Source organism: Chinchilla lanigera, unplaced genomic scaffold (assembly GCF_000276665.1).
Source record: "Chinchilla lanigera isolate Chin_1 unplaced genomic scaffold, ChiLan1.0 scaffold00040, whole genome shotgun sequence".
In the NCBI taxonomy this organism is placed as follows: domain Eukaryota; kingdom Metazoa; phylum Chordata; class Mammalia; order Rodentia; family Chinchillidae; genus Chinchilla; species Chinchilla lanigera.
Window position 1 is genome coordinate 13,593,342 of NW_004955441.1, and position 19,269 is coordinate 13,612,610.

Consider the following 19,269-nt stretch of genomic DNA (forward strand, 5'->3'; position numbering starts at 1 on the left):
CCCCGCACCCCGCGCAGGCGGCGCCGGCCTCAGGTCGGGATGGGCCGGCCGGGAAGAGGACGACGACCCCCGGCCCAGAGCCCCCGCGAGCCGCGCCGCGCGTAGTGGGAGCTGGTGCGTAGTAGGCTCTGAGGCGTTTCCGGAGAATTGCTTTTCTGGTCGGAGGAAGGTAGGGCACCTAAGGGGAAGGGGTCGCCCCGGGCTCGTGGGAGGGCTTTGGCCATCCGGGTGGCTGCGGGGGAAATGACGGGGCGCGGGGTGCAGGCGAGGGGGCGCCGGCCGAGAGACTTGGGGCTCTGAGGCTTGCATGTGGGGGCTCCTCAAGGTCGACGAGAAAAGGTCCAGTGCAGTATGAGGGGGCAACGGGGAGCATGCCTGGCGAAACGACTGGGGCACCTCGGAGGCTTTAAGCCGAGGTGCTGAGGCAGGGAGGCGGAGGCAGGCGCCGGGAAGACCCCGCTGCAACTCCTTGGGCTCCTAAGCTGCTTTGGGCATCGGGTTTTGGGCATCGGACTAGCTGAAGCGGAGAGACTTTGTGCAGAGGGAGTTGCATTTAAAGGATGCTTAAGAAACAGTGTAAGTATAGCACGGTTTGGTCCTGAACTTTGGAAAGGCTTGAGGAATCAGAGTCAGGAAGAGGTTTTGACATTTTCTTTTGGCATTCCAACCAAAAGGTGGCTTGCTGCTTGGACTTGTCAGTGATCCTGTATTTAAAATTGTATGTATATGTTTGGTTGTATTTTATCGGTTACTAGTTGTATTCTTACAACTATACCTTGGAGTTCTTGTAGCAGCTTCTCCATCTATGCTGGTGGTTTACTTCCCAGTTCAACATATAGGCTGGACTGTACTATTGTAATTTACTGTTGACATTTACTCTGTAAGATTAACAAATCTATGCCTGCTTTGTTTTTTTAAACAAGTCATGCAAAATTGAACTACATGTTTTATAGAAGTTTTAAAATATTTGAACTTTAAACATAGAACCGGGAAGGAAATGTTAGTAGGCTAGTATCTCTAGAAAGTAATACTAAAAAATCAGCTTGAATTTTTAGCAGTTGGGAATTTTATGTCAAGTGCATAATTTAATTTAAATCTTACATTTACATAACCCTTTTGAGAATGAGTTAGGAACAGAGACAAGGCACACCAGGATTAGCTACCAGTAGTGGCTGTCCACAGAATCCACTTCTGTGGCAGTCCAGGAAGAGTTTTCATTTCACTGAAGAGAGTACACTAAGAATTGCATAGTTACACCTTTCACCTTTTAAATATTTTCTTGGTCTTGTGTGTTACTAATTCCTTACATTTGCTGAGTACTGTATAGTTTATGAAATGAAAGCTTGTTTATTAGGGAGTACTTAAACATAATTTAGAAAAATTCCTAGATCATGCTTTGCCCATTAATTCATTGACTAGAGAAAACATTTCTGCAAAAAGGTGCTAATGTTCAGTTGGCCTTTTTAGTCCTTGAGTAACTAATGAATAATTACAATTTTCTCCCTATTGTCCTTGAATTTTACTATTTGTCCTTACAAAGAGTGTACTGGAATACAAAACAGTAGCCTAAGATATTGGAAACCTAACACCTTTTAACATTGTAATGGCTTCTCCATTACTCACCTTGAGAATCATCTATGACAAGCTAGCTGTTGGCAAGGCTTTCACTTCTCACCTTGTTTAGACTGTACTCTTTTCTCCTCTTGTAGAATTAAAGAAAAAGCTTACTGGGTGTAAAGTAATGGTATTAAGCAGAATGAGAATGGGAAGCTTGGAAGAAGATACATGTGCATGAGTCACATTTCTTTCAGAGGTGGAAGAGTCGGCCGTGGAGATGATTATTTTACAGATCAGGAAACCAAGGCCCAGAGTCTTGTAATTGAAGGGACTAAATTGCTGTTTAGTGCTGGAGCCAGGATGGTGGGCAGATGCTCTGGACTCCAGTCCAGAGTTTTTCCTGTTTTATCACACTCACATTGTTTATTTCTAAACCATGTATGCTAGTGCCAACTGTAAATGGTTTTGGGATTATTTGTGATACTGTTCTAAGGGTGGAGAAGGTTGAGTACTTTTATACATGAAATGATGTAAAACTGTATGGGCCTTTATATAAGTTTTTAAAAGTATGCCACATTGTTAGTGGAAATGCTGATCACTCTCATTGGAGACAAACTATCACTTAGATTAAGATACTAGATAAGTATTAGGCTAGCATTTTATAATTGTTATGCTGAAAGTACTTGCTTTAAAGATTTTCATAACTCAAAGGGCTTATACTTTTAATAGTGAATTATATGAAAATTATTTCGAGTGTGCGGATTTTGTTATGTTAAAAAGGATTTTAGTACCTTTTGAAGAGAGCAGTAGTAGACTTACATGGTAATTATGAAAACAATCTTGGTCATAATTGTATTAGAGAAAGAGAGGATTTGTATTTCAGACATTTAACATGAATTTCAGGCAAGTGATTTAAGCACTATGTTTCTAGGCTTCCTCATCTGTAGTGTGGTTATTGAAAGCTCCTACCTCCTAGTATAGTGGTGAAGGTTAACTGTGCGTAGCACATAGTAAGAGCACAACAAATATTAGAAATTATTTCTTATGTTTCACTAGGCTCTTAATAGTCATTTATTTCCTTGCTATTAAGACTGTCACTTTCAGACTATGAAAGATGTTCCTAGATAAAATGGGCATGGTGGTGAACACCTGTAATTCCAGCACTCTGGGAGCCTGAAGCAGGAGGATGGTAAGTTTGAGGCCTGCCTGGATAACTTAGCAAGACCCTATCTAAAATAAAAAAATGGAACAGGGTGCAGAGCTCAAACCCCAATACTCCTCCTCCCAAATTCCTAGATAAATTCATCCTCAAATAATTGTCTGCCTTCGGGGCGCTTAGCACAGATGAAGCTCTCGTGTTTTGTTCTCTGTCCCCTGCTTACCTTGGACCTTAATTAGGTCTCTAGATCAAAATAAACGTAGTATTTCCATTTTCTGAATGTTGTGGGAAATTAAATATGCCACCCTTAAATGTGTCTTTTAGGCATATTTCCAGATGGCTATTCAGAGTGGTGGGGGGACCCAGGAACAGCTCTGAAAAGCTGTCCTTTCGTGGAGGACAGTTTAATCTACAGATAAAAATCTGAATTAGTGAAATAAACTGCTATGCAAACAGGCATTCTCTGAGGCCACCTTATTTGCGTTGTCTGGATCTCAGAAAGATCACAAATACCCCCTTCTTTCTGCAGATTGCCACACGGTGTCACATATTTTTCGGAGGCTTTTACCTGAAAGAATTTATCTGCAATGCGTGCAATCCCCACCACCCTGATTCTAAGTTCTTGTCTTTTCTGTAGCTCAGAGTGCTGTTTAATCTCCCCTATTCCCTTTCTGTGGTGCTGGGCATGGAACCCAGGGCCTTGTGCTTGTTAGGTCAGTGCTCTACTACTGGGCTACAGCTCCAGCCTGTCCCTTTTTTAGTCTCATATTTTGCATGCACCTGTGTGCTTCCACATAATAAATTTGTATGCCTTTTCTCTTGTTAATCTATTTTCAATTAATTTTATAGATTGAAATGTCAAACTTTGAGGAGAGGGAAATTTCCTTCCCCTGTGGATGTCATTGAGCACTCCATTGCAGTTTTATTATAGAATGAAAATGCTAGCTGATTTGCAGATATTGTAGTTAAAATTCATTGAGTTTTAGAGGCCTGCTAGTTAAGTTTAGGTGAGGAAATCAGGAATTTATAAGGCCTATTATTGATTGCAAATCATTTCTGCCAGTGGGACCTTGAGAAAATCAGAGTCTTGTTTTCTAGTGTCAGTGAGTGTACATTAAAACTGTTAGGTTATAGTGGTAAAATTTGTGCAACTCCAATTTTATAACAAAGTTCTAATTTGCTGTGACCCAGGTTCAATTAGTATTATGACGAAGTGGTTTTTAAAATTTATTTAGTATTTATTTATTTATTGTGGTACTGAGGATGGAACCCAGGGCTTTGTGCTTGCTCATCAAGTGCTCTACTTTACCACTGAGCTACATCTCCAGGCCTTAGTTTCTTTTTTTTTTTTTTATTTTGGTTTTTTTCCGGTACTGGGAACCGAACTCATGACCTTGCGCTTGCCAGGCAGGCGCTGTGCCGCTGAGCCGCTGAGGTAAATCCCCAGCCCAAGTTTCTTAACCTATCACATAAGACCTTACCTTTTTAAGACTTTTTTAAAAAGCAATTATTTTTTAAACATGTACTCTACTATCTTTTGATTGCCCTTTTAGTCCACTTTACACATGTGGGATTAAAATAGAAACAAGTTATAGCTCCAAAGCATATTTATTATGTTGGTAGCAGAGTCTTGTCATTTTAGATCTCAGGCATGCATGTTGTTGGTGATACATAACATATAAGTAAGTGGGTAAACTCAGTCCAAGGTAATAGTACGGGTGTTACTGACCCCACTCCTGCCGTCCCCCAACCACCCAGGAGGCAAGGTGAGAAGGGAGACTTTATTCAAAACTAGCTCTGAGGAGATGCCACAGATTACCACCTTACTGTGTCCAGGTATGCAGGGGCCTTTTATAAAAGTAAGAAACAGAGGAGAGAGGGAATACAAGAAGACAGTAGACAGCTCTAGGCCTCCTTCATCCTTCCCTCCTTTCCCCATAGAAGGGAAACCCTGACTCTTGGGCTCAGCCAGCATCTTTTTATCCGTTGCTCTGGACTAAGGAGAGGAGAGGGCCACACCCTCTAGGCCAGAGAAAGTCTGGAACCCTAGATTCTAAAGAAAAAATTCTGGGGTCATATTTTTCTTTTCTTGTATAAAATTTTAATGTTTGGAAAGTGACCAACTCCTAATCTTTATAAGTTATTGGATTCATGATAGGCTTTTAGGAAATTTTGTAGAACCGAGACTTGTAGACGCTTTCTTCAGATCTATTCCATAATCTACTTAGATTAATATTTAGTTAAATATGATTTTAGAAGACATAAAAGGTATGGCATATTAAAATATAACCAGTCATGGCTCATTTTTCTTTAGAGTTTGAATCTGGTTAGAGCAGAAGTGATCTTGAAAGGGTAGTTAAGCTTCATTGTTGACTCATGTTTATATTGGAGAAAATTTGTTTCTGCCTATAGTAGTTTAAGTGAAAATTAGTTGCCTGCCTTTTAATTGTAGGTGAAAGGTTCTAAGGAATGATTTGAGAGAGGCTATGACAGTGTTATGAAATATAATAAGAATATATTTCCACTGATTCTAATACATTGTTTAGTACTGGGGAAACCAAAATCTACCACCCCAAAATATACTTCTTTGGCGTATTTCAAGATGACTATTCAGAGAAACTGCAGGTTCTGGAATAGTTCTGAAGAGTTGTCCTTTTGTCAAAGAGATTTACATCCACAAAGGAAACTGGCATTAGTCAACAGTGAATGCAAGTTTATTTGCCTAAAGAAGGGTCTAGGAAAGATCACATCACAGGAAAAGAGATTAGAAGCCTACACCTCCCCAGCCAGGGATTGCCTCAGGCAGCTCCTATTACCTGAGCGACCTTATCTGTATAACACTGTTAACAGCTGTGCAGTCCTCCTTCCCCTCCCAGGGCTTGTTGCTACTTCCACCTAGAAGCCCCAGTCCTTTCTTTCTGTAGTTAGGGTACTACATAAACTTTAATCTTCTGGCCCTCCTTTGAGTTGTATTTTGTCCTGTGCATATGCAGATACAGTCTTCAACTATGGATTCAACCAAACTCAGAGTGAATATACTGTAACTGGAAAAACTGCATCAGTACTGAATATATACAGACTCTTTTTCTTGTCATTGTTCCCCCCAGACAATACTGTATAACAACTATTTATAAGCTGTTTATATATTATATGGGAGGATGTCATAAATTAATATGCAAATACTAAAAGACCTGAGCATGTACAGATTTTGATATCTTGATGGGGTTTGGGTGTCCTGAAACCAACCCTCTTCTGATAGCCAGCGTCTAAGGTATATTGTGAAGCTAAAGGATTAATTCACTAAATGTTAAATATGATCTGTTAGGGGAAGTCCAGTTACCTTCTTAAGGGTTAAAATATGCATGACACCAAAGGGGAGCTGGTTTATCTAATTATTTATTTATTCTTTGACTGTGGCCTTTATGTGAGACACCAGTCTAAGCCTATTACCCTTCAGGTAATCAGGCTAGGTCTAGTTTTGTTTAATATTTTTATAAATGATTTTAAAAAACATACTGGCAGTGAAAGTTGCCAGATTTGTAGCTGACTTCATGTGTTGTTCCAGGTAGTTAAAAGCCAAGCCAGCAAGGAAAAGCTACAGGAACATCCTTTGATGAGTTTTCATGTGGCACAGAACGAGATAATGCATTTATGAAAAGATATTCCAAGTTGTATTTATAGTACCTAAATTGTGACCCAGGAAAGAATCCAGGAGTTTGAGAGAGAGCTTCCTTGAAGGTATTTGTTGTAGTTGCTGCTGAACAAAAAGTCTAAGAGTTTGCTGAGGATTACTGAGACTGGTTCTGAAAACAAAACCTGTTTTAAGTAAGGATAATTATAAAAAAGGTGACCATTTTTTAACTGTTGTGTTCCAGGCCAAGTGATTTATAGCTATTCACTTATTTAATTCTCTTAACGATTATGAAACATAGGTGGCATTGAGTTTTGTAGAAGAGGAAATTTGATTCAGAGATGATAAGCAACTTTCCAAGTCAGCCAGTATGTGGTAGATTTGGAACTAAGGCTCTAGTCTTTTGATTGTTAATCCTGGACATTTCCCAGGATATTAGGAGGCAGCTCTTAAAACTTGTAATAGTTTAGAGCTTACGAAATACAGCACCTTTAAATCCTTGCTATGTTCTGCTTTAGATTTCATTACAAGGATGATGTCTAAATACTTTGAGGGGATTTAGAGGCATACTTTTAAATTCTTTATAAAAGAAAGCTATGGATGTTTTGGTGTTTAGTTTTACCTTTGGAGCTTGGTAAGTTAGTTGTGGCTCCTCATAAAACATTTCATCTCTTAACTAAATGCTGGATCATTAATGTTCATTAATAAAAATGACATTAATAAGAAAAATAGTATTTAGTAGAAAAGGTCACAAGGATAGCAGTCCAAAGACCCAGATTTTTCTGGTGGAATAAAATAGCAAAGTGAAAAACATTAGGATAGTATTGAAACAGGCGTCACATTTTTACCCTTGGAGTGGAGAAATACTTGAGATATGTTTTAAGAGATGAACAGGTGAAGAAGAGTTGTAAGGCAGAGGGAATAGCACAGCAGCATATTAGATGGATCATTTAACCTTTTTGAATTTCATTTTCCCCAGCGTTGCTATAAAATGCAGTTACCAAATACATGTATAGTATTTACTGATTTTGGAATCCAGAAAATGAGTAAGGACCTCAAGTGAGTAAGGATATATGAAAATGGTTGATAAATTTTAAATGTCCCTTAAATGAGAGTGATAGAACAATACCAGTGTCCTCATGAAGGGTGGATAGTGAAGACACTGTGAAAACTTAGGTGGCTGGAAGAGAAAAGAAAGTCGAAGAGGAAAAACAAGTGGGAAAGAGAGGTATTAAAGATGAAAGAGGAAGAGAAATGTGAAAAAAATTGAATTATACTTCACTCTGGCACTGAAGAATTTTCACATTAATTTACAGTAAGGGAGAAACTCAGTAAGTAGTTGAAGCATTTCACTCACTTTTCCATTTAGTCTACTCCGACTGTGTTAATAAGACCATGAAAATAGGCTAGTTGAGAGTTGCCTATATTGTTGGCTTTTTTCTTCACTCATTACTGCTTTACAGGTTTAGCTAATGGCTTTAAATAGTGTAAGGGTGCTCTTAAAAATAAAATAAGCTGGACTGAGTTACTATTTGTTTTGGATTATTAAAAATGAAAGGGCAGGGGCTGGGGATTTAGCTCAGCGGCAAAAGTGGCTGCCCAGCAAGCGCAAGGTCGTGAGTTCGGTTCCCGGTATCGGAGAAAAACAACAACAACAACAAAAAAAACTAAAAATGAAAGGGCATAGTATGTATGAGGAGAAGGGTGAAGTGTGATTTTTCTAAAGGTGTGTAAAAGAAAATTAGATTGAGACCAAGGAAGAACGGGAAGAAATTGTGGAGAGTCCTGTATACCATATACTAGGAATTGGAGTTGTATTAGTTCTATACATGGGGAAATGACACCTACAGCTTGATGTTTTAGAATATTGACCATAGCATTAATAAAGAGAATAGTGTGGAGAAAAAGAATTTGGAGCCATTAACTCACCGAATCATTATTGGGCACGTAATACTTACGACAAGGTGAGTAAATGAGGCAGTTTTCTCTGGGCTGTAGTAGGTAGTTCTCAGGGATGCCATTTAAGGCTTTGCCCTAGTTTGGGAAGGGATTATATGACTGTCTAAATGAAGGAATTTGTAGTGAAGATGGAAACAAGACCTTTGATTTCCGAGAAATTTATGAGTGTAAGTGTCCAGACTTGGTTAGTGTTGGAGGTAATAGAAGTGGAAAATGAGGCTAGGGCCCCTAGCTTCGCAGAAGAACAAGAAGTACAGATTTGGGAGAAGGTGAGTACTGAATTCAGTTCCCATTCAGATGATTAATTATGCTTTTATGTAAATGGTGACATGACCAAGATATCAGTTGAACATAGAGGTTGAGATCAGGAGACTATTTGGGATTTTAGATACAATTCAGAAGGCATATAGTTCCTACTTGAAAGTCATGAATTTGGATGAATACTGACAATTTCTGAATAATAGTGCATTCAGAAGAAAAGACAGTTGGCACTACTGGTACTTAGTTCAACAGTGTATTTTAAAATGTTCACCTGTTAGCTGTTGCCACCAAAATTCTACCACCTAGGCTTGCAAAGAATATAAGGAGCTGTGAAATATCAGACTTCTTATATGTAAAAATACTTGCTGCCAAAAAGCTAAAAATATTTTAGGGTCTTTGTAATAGTGTATCATTTGAGGTTTTCTTTTCTGTCTTTGCTCTCTGGCTTGCCTTCCAATAATAATACAGGGACTTCTTCAAGGAATGTCCTTCCTTATTCCTTACCTGTAATTTCTTCTTGGAATCCCTGTTGGCTTTCTTGGGCTGGTGAGGTAGTCTGAACAGAGACTAAAGTTTGAAGACTTTTTTTACCTTCTTTAAAATCTAGCTCAGAGTATCCTTAAGCCATGAGCTTTTTTGTCTCTTTCCCTCCTACCCTTTTAGTTCCTTAGAACTTAAGTCCCTGGCTGTGCACAGAGGGAAGAATAAAAATAGCTTGAGAGAGGAAGAACCTTGAAGAAGGTTGCAACTTCTAGTTTTCCCCAAAGGCTCTCTCTATGCTATCGGTCAGAGTTGGTGAGCCATTAAGACATGTCCAGGTTTGGTAAAATAAATACATCTGTTAGGAGAATGATCTTCAAGTGCTGAGGGGAATGTGGAAAGAATCTCAAGTTAGGTGGTTGAGTACTTAATGGAAAAGATGAGTTTATGATTCAGTTTTAAAGAGAAAGACAAGGCTGTGCAGTGAAAAGTAGGAATAACACTGTTAAGAGGCAGGGAAAACGGTACCAAGCAATTAGAGCATTAAGGGAAAAAGCAAAGGGACTGGTGAAAAGAATTCCATATCTAAAAATGCATAGTTTGAGTTGGTGTTACTAGGCATAGGTGATTGAAGGCTGTTAGTCAGCTCTCCCATCACTGTAATGAAACACTTGACATCAGCAGCTTGCAAAGAGAAGAGATTTCTTTTGGCACAAGGTTTTGGAGGTTTCATTCCACACTGTTGGGTTGACCCATGGTGTGGGCCTGTAGTAAAGCAGAGCAAAACCACTTATCTCATGACTGGGAAATGAGAAAGAGGAAGAGACCAGGGTTCCTTGGTTCCCCTTCAGGGCACTCTCTTCATGACACAAGGACCTCCTGCAAGTACCAACCTCTTAAAGCTTCCCCTGCTTCCAGTAGTGCCATCTTGGGGACCAAGCATTTAACACATGGGTCTTTGGGGGACATAAAAACCCAATCTGTAGCAGTTTGAAGGAGATAGTAAGAAATTAGAGAAGTTAGATTCAGGACCAAAATTTGGCTTTGGGAATCCTTGAAGCATGTAAGTACAAAACTGAACCTGCTGTTTCCTCCTTTCCATAACTGGGACCACTGTTCTAATTTCTTTCGCTGTGACATTAACTTTGTTCTAGATTTTCAAATAAATAGGGTTATGTAGTAGGGCCTCTGTTGTACCTGGCTTGTTTTGATTAATATGTTTTTAAGGTTCATCCATCATGTTACATGTATCCGTTATATGGGTAATTATTGTGGAAAGGGTTCTTTCAGTTTTCAACTATTAGAAAATAAAACTGCTATGGGCATTTTTGTGCAAGTCTTTTTGTGACATAGGCTTTCTTTTCTTTTTGCCGAATACCTACAAGTAGAATTGCTGGATTATGGGCTAGGTGTATAAATAAGTTTCTGAGATGAGTTTACCATTTTATACTCCATCAGCAATCTATCAAACTTCAGTTTGTTCATCTCTTTACCGTGCTGGAGTATTTCATTCTGGTTTGACTTTGCATTTTTCTGGTGATTATTGATATACGCACTTTATAATGTGCTTATAAGCCATTTACATATTTTTTTGTGAAATATCTCTTCAGGACAGCCAATCACCAGTTTTAATGGATGTTTGTCATTTTACTGTGTTTCAGATTATAAGTACCTGTGTATATACCATAATGCACATACATAGGACATAAGATCATACAGAATATATATATTAAAAGATTTTTTCCCCAGTTTCTGACTTGTGTGCACATTGTCTTGACAGTGACTCTCTCAGTGAGCAAAAGTTCTGAGTGTGAGGGAGTATTTTATCAGTTTTTGGCTTTTTTTTTTTAGTGTTTTCTGGGTCCTGTGTAAGAACCCCATAGTTGTGAAAATATTCTGTTTCTTTCCAGATGTTTTCTGGTGGTATCTCTATTTTTAGGCCTATGAACTATCTTGAGTTAATTTTGGGGAAGTATTGGTTGAGGTAAATGGTTTTCATAAATAGCCAGTTTTCGCAGAATAATTTGTTCACAAGACTTTCTTTTCCCCATTAATTGGTGCCTTGGTCAAAGACCAATTGACTGATTAAGATCTGTTTCTAGACTTTTTGTTTTAATCCAATTTCTGTGTTTATGCTGTCACCCTGTGTTGATTGCCACAACTTTAGAGTCTTGAAAGGTAATATAAGACTTCCAATTTGTTCTTTTCAAGATTGTTTACACTTTGCTAGATACCGCTTATTTAGATATGAATTTTAGAATCAGCTTACCAACATCTGATACATAGGGGCAATCATTTTTTTTTACCAAAAAAAAAGCCAGCTGAAATTTTGATTCGAGTTGCATTGAACCTAGGAGTTGGAGATAATTGACATCTTTGCATTAGTTTTTCAGCCCATGAAAATAGAATATCTGTTTATTTTGATCTTCAGTGTCTCGAGCATTGTGAGGTACTTTTCTTTAGGTATATCATTTTCATCAAATTTGTAACATTTTTACCTTCAAATTTTCTACTTCCCAAGTATCTCTTTTCAGACTCTAATCCCACATCTGTAAAGCCATTTAATATTAATTCACAGGTTTCTAAGGCTCTGTCCATTTTTTTTCCAGTTCTTTTTCTTTTTCAGTTTGAAAAATTAGTGTTGCCCTGTACTTATGTATTTAAGTTCTCTGTTGTTTTCTAGCTTCTGTTTTGTCTAATTTGCTGTTATGCCTATCCAGTTAATTTTTTAATATTACATAATCTTTTTCAGTTCTAACATTTCTGTGTGATTCCTTTCTTGTACATATAGTTTCTACTCATTGAACTTTCTCTTTTGTTGTTCATTTGTTTCATGTTTACCTCTTCAAACTTTCTAATAGCTGTTTTAAGATGGTTGTTTTCAAATTCTCTTCATAGCTGCCATTTCTGAGTCTTGATTATAGATTATCATTTTTTGCTTTTTCTTTTGCCTAATAACTTTTTAAATTTTTCTTTTTAAAAATTTTTATGTATTTATTTATTTTGGTCTTTTTGAGACAGAGTTTCACTTATTCAGGCTGGCCTTGAATTCATTTTGTAGTCCAGGATAGCCTCGAACTCACAGAGATCCTACTTGCCTCAGCCTCCCAAGTGCTGGGATTATAGGAGTGCATCATCACACCCAGTATTTAAAATGAATTTTATGTTGATGTCTTTTTTTGTTCAAGTCATGGTGTCTCTGGGCTGGGTATTTAGCTCAGCGGCACAGCACCTGCCTGGCAAGCACAAGGCCGTGAGTTGGATTCCTGGTACTGGAAAAAAAACAAAAAACCTAAAAAAAAAAAAAATCATGGTGTCTCTTCTTGATTGTTGTATTTTTCCTGGTAAGCAGATTATTTATGGATCAACTTGATCTTTCAAATTTTGTTTCAGGGTGTTTGTTTCGTTTTTTGGGGGAGGGATTATATCAGGCAATTCTAGAATAACTTTTAGTTTAAGGCTAGTTTGAATTCACTGTTGAGACATGCCCTTTCTTGTGTCTCCCTTGATTGCCCCTATGTATTCATGATCGTTTATTTATCCCAGCCGATGGAGTCTGATCCTAGCTCTGTCTGAACTCAGAGTTGTTTGAGATCTACCCAGTATTTGTTATTTTCTTGGGCATTTTTCTCTGTCTAGCTTTACAGAGTTACGTACCACACATATGCAGACTGGTATTTAGCTAGAAACTCAAGACCTCCTTTGTAAATTTTTGGAGAACTTTCTCTGTTGACCTTCTTCCTTTGTGGTACTCTGCCCAGCAAATTCTAGCAGCCTCAAGTTCCATCAGCTCTGAGTTCTGGCACCTCAACACAGTGACACTACTGGCTGTTTAGTTCCTTCTCCCCCTGTTGGAAAGGTGGAAAGGTGGGACAATCATAAGGCTCACTTCACATTTTCTTCTTTTAAGGGTCACGTTTCCATATACCTATTATCTACTTGTGGATAGCAGGGGGACCCTTACTGCTTTGTAACCAGAAGTCAAGTCTTTGCCTTCACTTTTGACAGATACTTATACTGAGTGTAGAATTTTAACAGCTTGTTTTTCTTTTAACACTTTAAAGTTACTTCATTTTTCCAACTTAGATTGTTTTTGGTGAAAAGTCAGTGGTTATTCTTATCATTGTTCATTTGATGTGATTAATATATCTCCTTTCCCTCTCTGATGGCTTTAAATAATGCTCTTTTTATCTTTGGGTTTTGGTAGTCTTACTAATTCTAGGACTAGCTTATTTAGGCCTGATACAGAGGCTTGCCTTTACTGGGAGTCTCTATTGACTATATGAGGTGTTCAGTGAGCTCTCCACTCTTCAGTGCTAGGAACGTCTAGACTTTTGCAAACTTAGGTAGTTATCTAGCTTGCATTCCAGTTGTTCTTTCCCCAGATACTATTCTTTTTGTGGCTTTGTGCAGTATTTCTTTGTACACAGGCAGCAGCATGTTCAAAGTCAAGAGATCTTGCTTCGCACTTCCGAAACTTTTTCTCTTTTCAGCAACCTCCTACCAGTGTTTCAGATCCTCAAATTTCAGTGGTCTCAGTACTGTATGTTCAGATACCAAGCTCTTATTTGCTTAACTTATTGAGCTTTTTGTGATTTTTTTGGAGGGAGCAGAGTTTTCCTCCTTGTAACTGAAGCATAACACCAGGGCATCTATGATTCTGTTTCTCTTCTCTCAGGAAGAGAAACTACCTGTTTTCCAGCATCTAAAAATAGTATTTCATATATGATACAGGTGCTCCTTGACTTTCAGTGAGTTTTCATCACAATCATAAGTCAAATATTGTCAGAAATTCATGAATTCAGTGAATTTAATGTGTTTAACTTGCTGAACATCATAGCTTTACAACACAGTACACTGTGGAGCATTGTTGTTCATTCTTGTTATCGTGTTGCTGATGAGTTGAGGTTCAGTGTCATTGTCCAGCATGAAGGGAGTACTGTATTGCCTATTAGCTAAGCAAAAGATCAAAACTCACAGTGTGGATTCTAGTGAATGCTAAACCGTATCACTTAACACCATTGTAAAGTCAAAAAATTGGAAGTGGAACCATCACAAACTTGGGATCAGCTAAACTGCCCAGTTTGATGGTTCATAGTAGGAGTTTTAGCCCAGTATCAGTTATCCCATCATAACTGGAAGTGAAAATAAAGAAGTTTGTTTTAATTTTCTTTTAAAAAGAACTCTATATAATTTTTAGCATCATGAACTTTTATATAGTGTGGTTTTATTTTTAAAAAATAGTATCAGCTTATGTTTTAATTTTCAAGCAATATAGAGATAAAAAGAAGAAAAATTTTAAAAGGAGGAAAAATAACTCAAAATTCCAAAACTCAGAATTCACAGTAGTTATCTGAATGTCATTTCAAACATCTTTTATTGCAAATATATGCATAGGATAATTTTTGATTTAAAAAAATGTAATACCTATCCTTTTTAATTATTAAAAATATTTAAGTTAAATTAACAGAGGTAAATTTATTAAACAAAAGAGTCTTAGTTTCTCATTGCTGGGACAAAGGCAAAGTACCTGATACCCTTTAACCAAAGTTAAAAGAGGGAAGGTTTATTTTACCTCACAGTTTGTTGAGGTTTCGGTCCATAGTTGGCCTGCTCGAAGGTAGGGCAGCATGGCAGAGGGGCATGGCGGAAGAGAAACAGTTCATGACAGGGAAGGAAAGAAGGCAGTAAACCCTTTCCCTTTTATCTCACCTAGGCTATAAGCCTTTTGGGTAGTGCCATCCACACCGAGGGTGGGCCTTCCCATATCCATACCCAGAACTCTGATAAACCAGTCAGACTAATTTAGTACTACATACCCTTAATCCATATTCACACACCCTTGATCCCAATATTATATACCCTAGATCCAGCCAGCTCTTAAAAGACTCATCTATAAGAGCATGTGGCTTTGAGGGGACATCTGGATACAAGCCATAACAAAAAGCAACAAGGGAAAAAATTGCTCAAACACAGGCAAATATTTATGAGAGCTATTACTTCCTAAAAGTTTTTCTTTAAAGCTTAAGAAACAAGATTATAGAAAAAGCCTAAAAGGTTAGACAGAATTGGTACAACTTTTTCAGTGGCAATTTGGCAATATTCAGAATCCTTAAAATGTTCATACTCTTTGCCCAAAAATTCAATTTTCAGGAATTTATTCCAGGCAAATAAGAGATACATACAGATGTATATATGTGTTATTTATCCATTACAATGGTATTTATAATGTTAAAAATTAGAAACCCTGTAAATGATCAAATTATGCCATATTTGTGTAACCAGATGCCGTAAAACATTACAAAGTACATTCCCTAAAATTTTTGTTTACTGATTATAATAAAAATAGTTGGCAGGAGATTTAAAATAATGAGCTCTAGAATATTTAGGGATAAAAGAAAATGCAAAAAGAGTGATAATTCTCTGTTTCTTAAAATGGAAACATTTTAAAAATGAGGTAGAAGATACGCTTATTTTGAATAGTGAGATATGGATGATTGTTAATTATCTCAGCTGATATCCTTCACATTGTAAATACCGTGTTTGTACTGTATTCATAATTTTAAAAATGTACTTTAATTTTTAAAATTCTGATAAAATTAGTGATTGACAAGAGGGAAGAGAGTTTAAGTGAATTACAGTTTTTCTTGATGCCTTTTTTCCATTTTAAAAAATACTTTAGCTTGAGCTTTATTTTTGTAGATTTAGTGGGACATTTGTTCTTAATATGTGTGATATATATTATAAACTTATCTAATGAAGGCAGTTTCCTATATTTCATAGTATAAATTTAAGTTTTTACCAAGTACTTCTTTATGCTCTTGAAGAGATTTAATACTGCTTTCTTTCTTCCTCTCCCCCTATCTCTGAACTGTTTTTAAGAAGTTTTGATCTTGCTTTTTTGGCCACTGTTACTGCCCACCCCCTTGCAGGTATGGATGTCTTTTATGTTTAAAAAAAAAAAAAAAAAAGTGGAAGTCGTGATCTAGTTTTCTAAATAACATAATTGCTGTCTCTGTCCCTGGCATCTTAAGCATATATACTGTAGCTCCTAAGGAAGTCACTGTAGTGACTCAGCTTCACATACTTTGCTATATATAGAACATGTTTGCAATCCAGAGAAGAAAGTTAATATTCAAGAGATTAAAAGAATATTGCAGTTAGTGAGCAGAGAAGGAGGCTGCAGGGAGGCGTCATTCATGCATCATTCACTCATTCAGTGATTTTAATGGAAATACCAAGGGCCTATTCCTCAGCAGTTGTAGATGCAGAAACCTATTGTTGTTGGGGGGATTGATGTCATTCTAAGCAAATTTAGGGAGTATAATATAAAAAATAGTTAAGTTTTAAATTTATACTGAGATTAAACAATATCAGGCTGCAGTAATCTGGTGGTTTACATCTTTATTGCAAGGCCATATCTACCAAAAAGATGATTAGAGGTTGCCAGACAGTGGTTCATGTTTTTTACTTAATTCAGAATGACTTCGTTTCTGTGGACAAGTTATTTAACCTTCTGAGGATCAGTTTTCTAATCATTAAAATAGGGTGATAAGTTACTTCAGAAGATGATTTATGCCTCATACAATGCCTAGTAATCATTGCCATTCATAATTAAGATTTTTTTCTTCTACTTCTAGATTCGAGGAGTAAAGAAAGGTGCATTTGAACTTTTTTGCCCTTTTCAGATGTTGTTAGGAGTTCTGCTCTCTTGATGTTATAGAGGTACTGTGCTAACATGACTTGGTTTTCAAGTATGTTGTTTGGAGTAGAAAGTTTAACTCAGTCTAGTGAAGAACATGATGAGTCTGTATAGCTTATGTTTCACTGTGAGATCTAGCCACTTTAATGTATGAAGTATGGAATTTTTCTTACAAGGAATTCAGTATTCAGTTTTGTATTTCTAAAACAGCTTGATACTTCAGTAACAAATTTAATAGGCTGTTTTTCCTTAGAGCTGACAAATTTGTAAGATTTGTGTTCTGTGGTTAGTATATCTAATTCATTGTATTGTGGACTCTGTGATGTTATAAGAGATCTGGTTCAAGTCCTGGTTTTCAGATGAGCTTACTGAGACAGAGAGAGCCAGAGTGAAGCTGAGCCAGACAACCAGTGGGGGTACCTGGGACTGTGAGGTGCCAGTGCAGCTGTGCCCAGGACAGGAGGCCCTTGGTACTGTAGAGCAAGCAAGGAGAACAGCCAGCTTTTCCTCTTGGATGTTAGCATCTTTTTTCCCCACATGGTTCTGAGAAGGTATTGAATTTACGCAGTGAGGTAGGTGGTTGTCTCAAGGTGTAAACATCCTGATTAAACCCCTGCTAGAAGGAGTCGCTACTTGCCCCTCCTTTCTTGCTTAGGCAAATTCAAATCAGAGGTGAATGAACAAATATCCTTTTTGTGTCAGGTACTAGGTCTACTGACTAGGTGCTGTAGAACAGTTCAGACTCACCCAGTAGTTTTTAATGGGGGAGCTGAGAAAACTCTCTGGACTCCAGCACGTCACAGTACCTCCCTGTGTAAGATGGATTTCTCTTCAGTGGGAACAGACATATGTGGGAGATTTATTAAAGACTGTTTTGAATCTATTTAGGTGTTATGTCTTAATTATACTACATAGCATTTTTATTATTTGTAGTCTGGCATCTAATTATCCTACAGGTTTGTGTTTTCTCCTTGGCTGAGTCCCTGAGGATCTGTATCATTTTGATGTGTCTTTGATACGACCATTAGGGCTTGGAATATTTTAAGCAATCAATAATTAATTTGTTAATTAGTGAGTAAATGTCATCATTTAATCATGCCAAATTTTACATTTTAACAGAATAGAGAGCATAAGTAGAAAAGACCAGATTTCTTTCTTAAGGCTTTTATACTCAGATTTAAGATTATACAAGCATTGTTGTGATTTTGAAAAGAACTTAGTGTTCCACATTAAACTTTACTTACTATATTATGAATTAGGAAAAGTTGTCGTAGTGAGATAGATCTTTTATTTAGTTATGCGGTTGTATATGTGTTTTTTAAAAATAAATGTAAGAGCTACCGTGAGTGCCCTGATTTTGTGTGGGTTTATTACTTAGGAAAATATTTCATGCCTTAGAGTAGTGCAAGTACTAGTTTTAGTACTTATCATAGAATTCTTCAAAGTACATGTTTTTGGTGTCATGAGGAATCAGGTGAGAAAAATATGGATACATTAATATTAAAAAGAAGGCAATATTATGATAATGAGCTATGTAGCCATTTCTGTACAAGGATCCAATGAATATCTAGCATGAATGTGAAATTTTCATTCAAATGTATATTTGTATATGTTGTGTTTGTTTTGTCTTATCTTTTCACATGGTGATATTAAATATTTCTGTTTATATTAGGGATTTATGACCTCTAAGATTGGTTGAGATATTGTGTTAGTTGTCAGTTACTGTAATAAAATACCTGGGACAATCAGTGTAAAAAGAAGAAAGGTTTGCAATTGCTCACAGTTTTGGAAGTTTCATTGCTGACCAGTTAGTAGGCCTGGTTCTTTCACGGCCTGTGGTGACACATCAAGGTGGAAATGCCTGGCAGGGTAACCTGACCATGAGGTCAGAACAAGAAAGAGGAGGAGATAAAGGTCCCAGAGTTCCCTTCACCTGCATATTTGTAGTGCCCTAAGAGTTCTTAGTAGGTGCCACTTAATGATTCCCACCATGTTTCAGTATCAGCAAGCCGGGAACCTTGCTTTGAAACGTACACTTTTGGGGGACGTTCCAGATACAGGCTGTAGCAAAAATACAATTGTTTCTGCATCTGGAACAAGTACTTATGTGCCATATCTTTATAAGCAGTTTTAAAAATTTAACTCTCAGCTCAGTCTTCATTTTTCTATTTTACTGATGTACCTATATTCAACCTTGAACTTCTATTTGTAAAGAATTACAGAGTTCTAAGGTAGTTTATGCCATGTACTTTTAAAAGTTTTTGAATGTTTAGAATTAACATACAACCAAATTGATTATTTGGTGTATAGTTTTATAAGTTTTAACTCATAGACTCATATATAAATCCATGTAACCACCACCATCATATAATTGTGGTGGTAGGGATCAAACCCACGGCCTCACATTTGCTAGGTAAGTAGTCCACCATTGAGCCAACTCCAAGCTCTGATTGTCTGTTTTTCTTTCTAATCTTTGTGCTCCCTCCCCAACCCAACCCCACCTTGCTTTCCCTCACTGGT

General features: G+C 37.3%; 1 protein-coding gene across 1 annotated transcript in view; it reads left to right on the top strand.

Annotated features, from left to right (window-relative positions):
• The window catches only part of Socs5 (suppressor of cytokine signaling 5), a gene marked incomplete at its 5' end in the record, with an annotated part of 64,048 nt that continues 44,779 nt past the window's right edge, over positions 1-19,269 (top strand). Inside the window, 1 exon segment of the mRNA XM_005390984.2 lies at positions 1-169.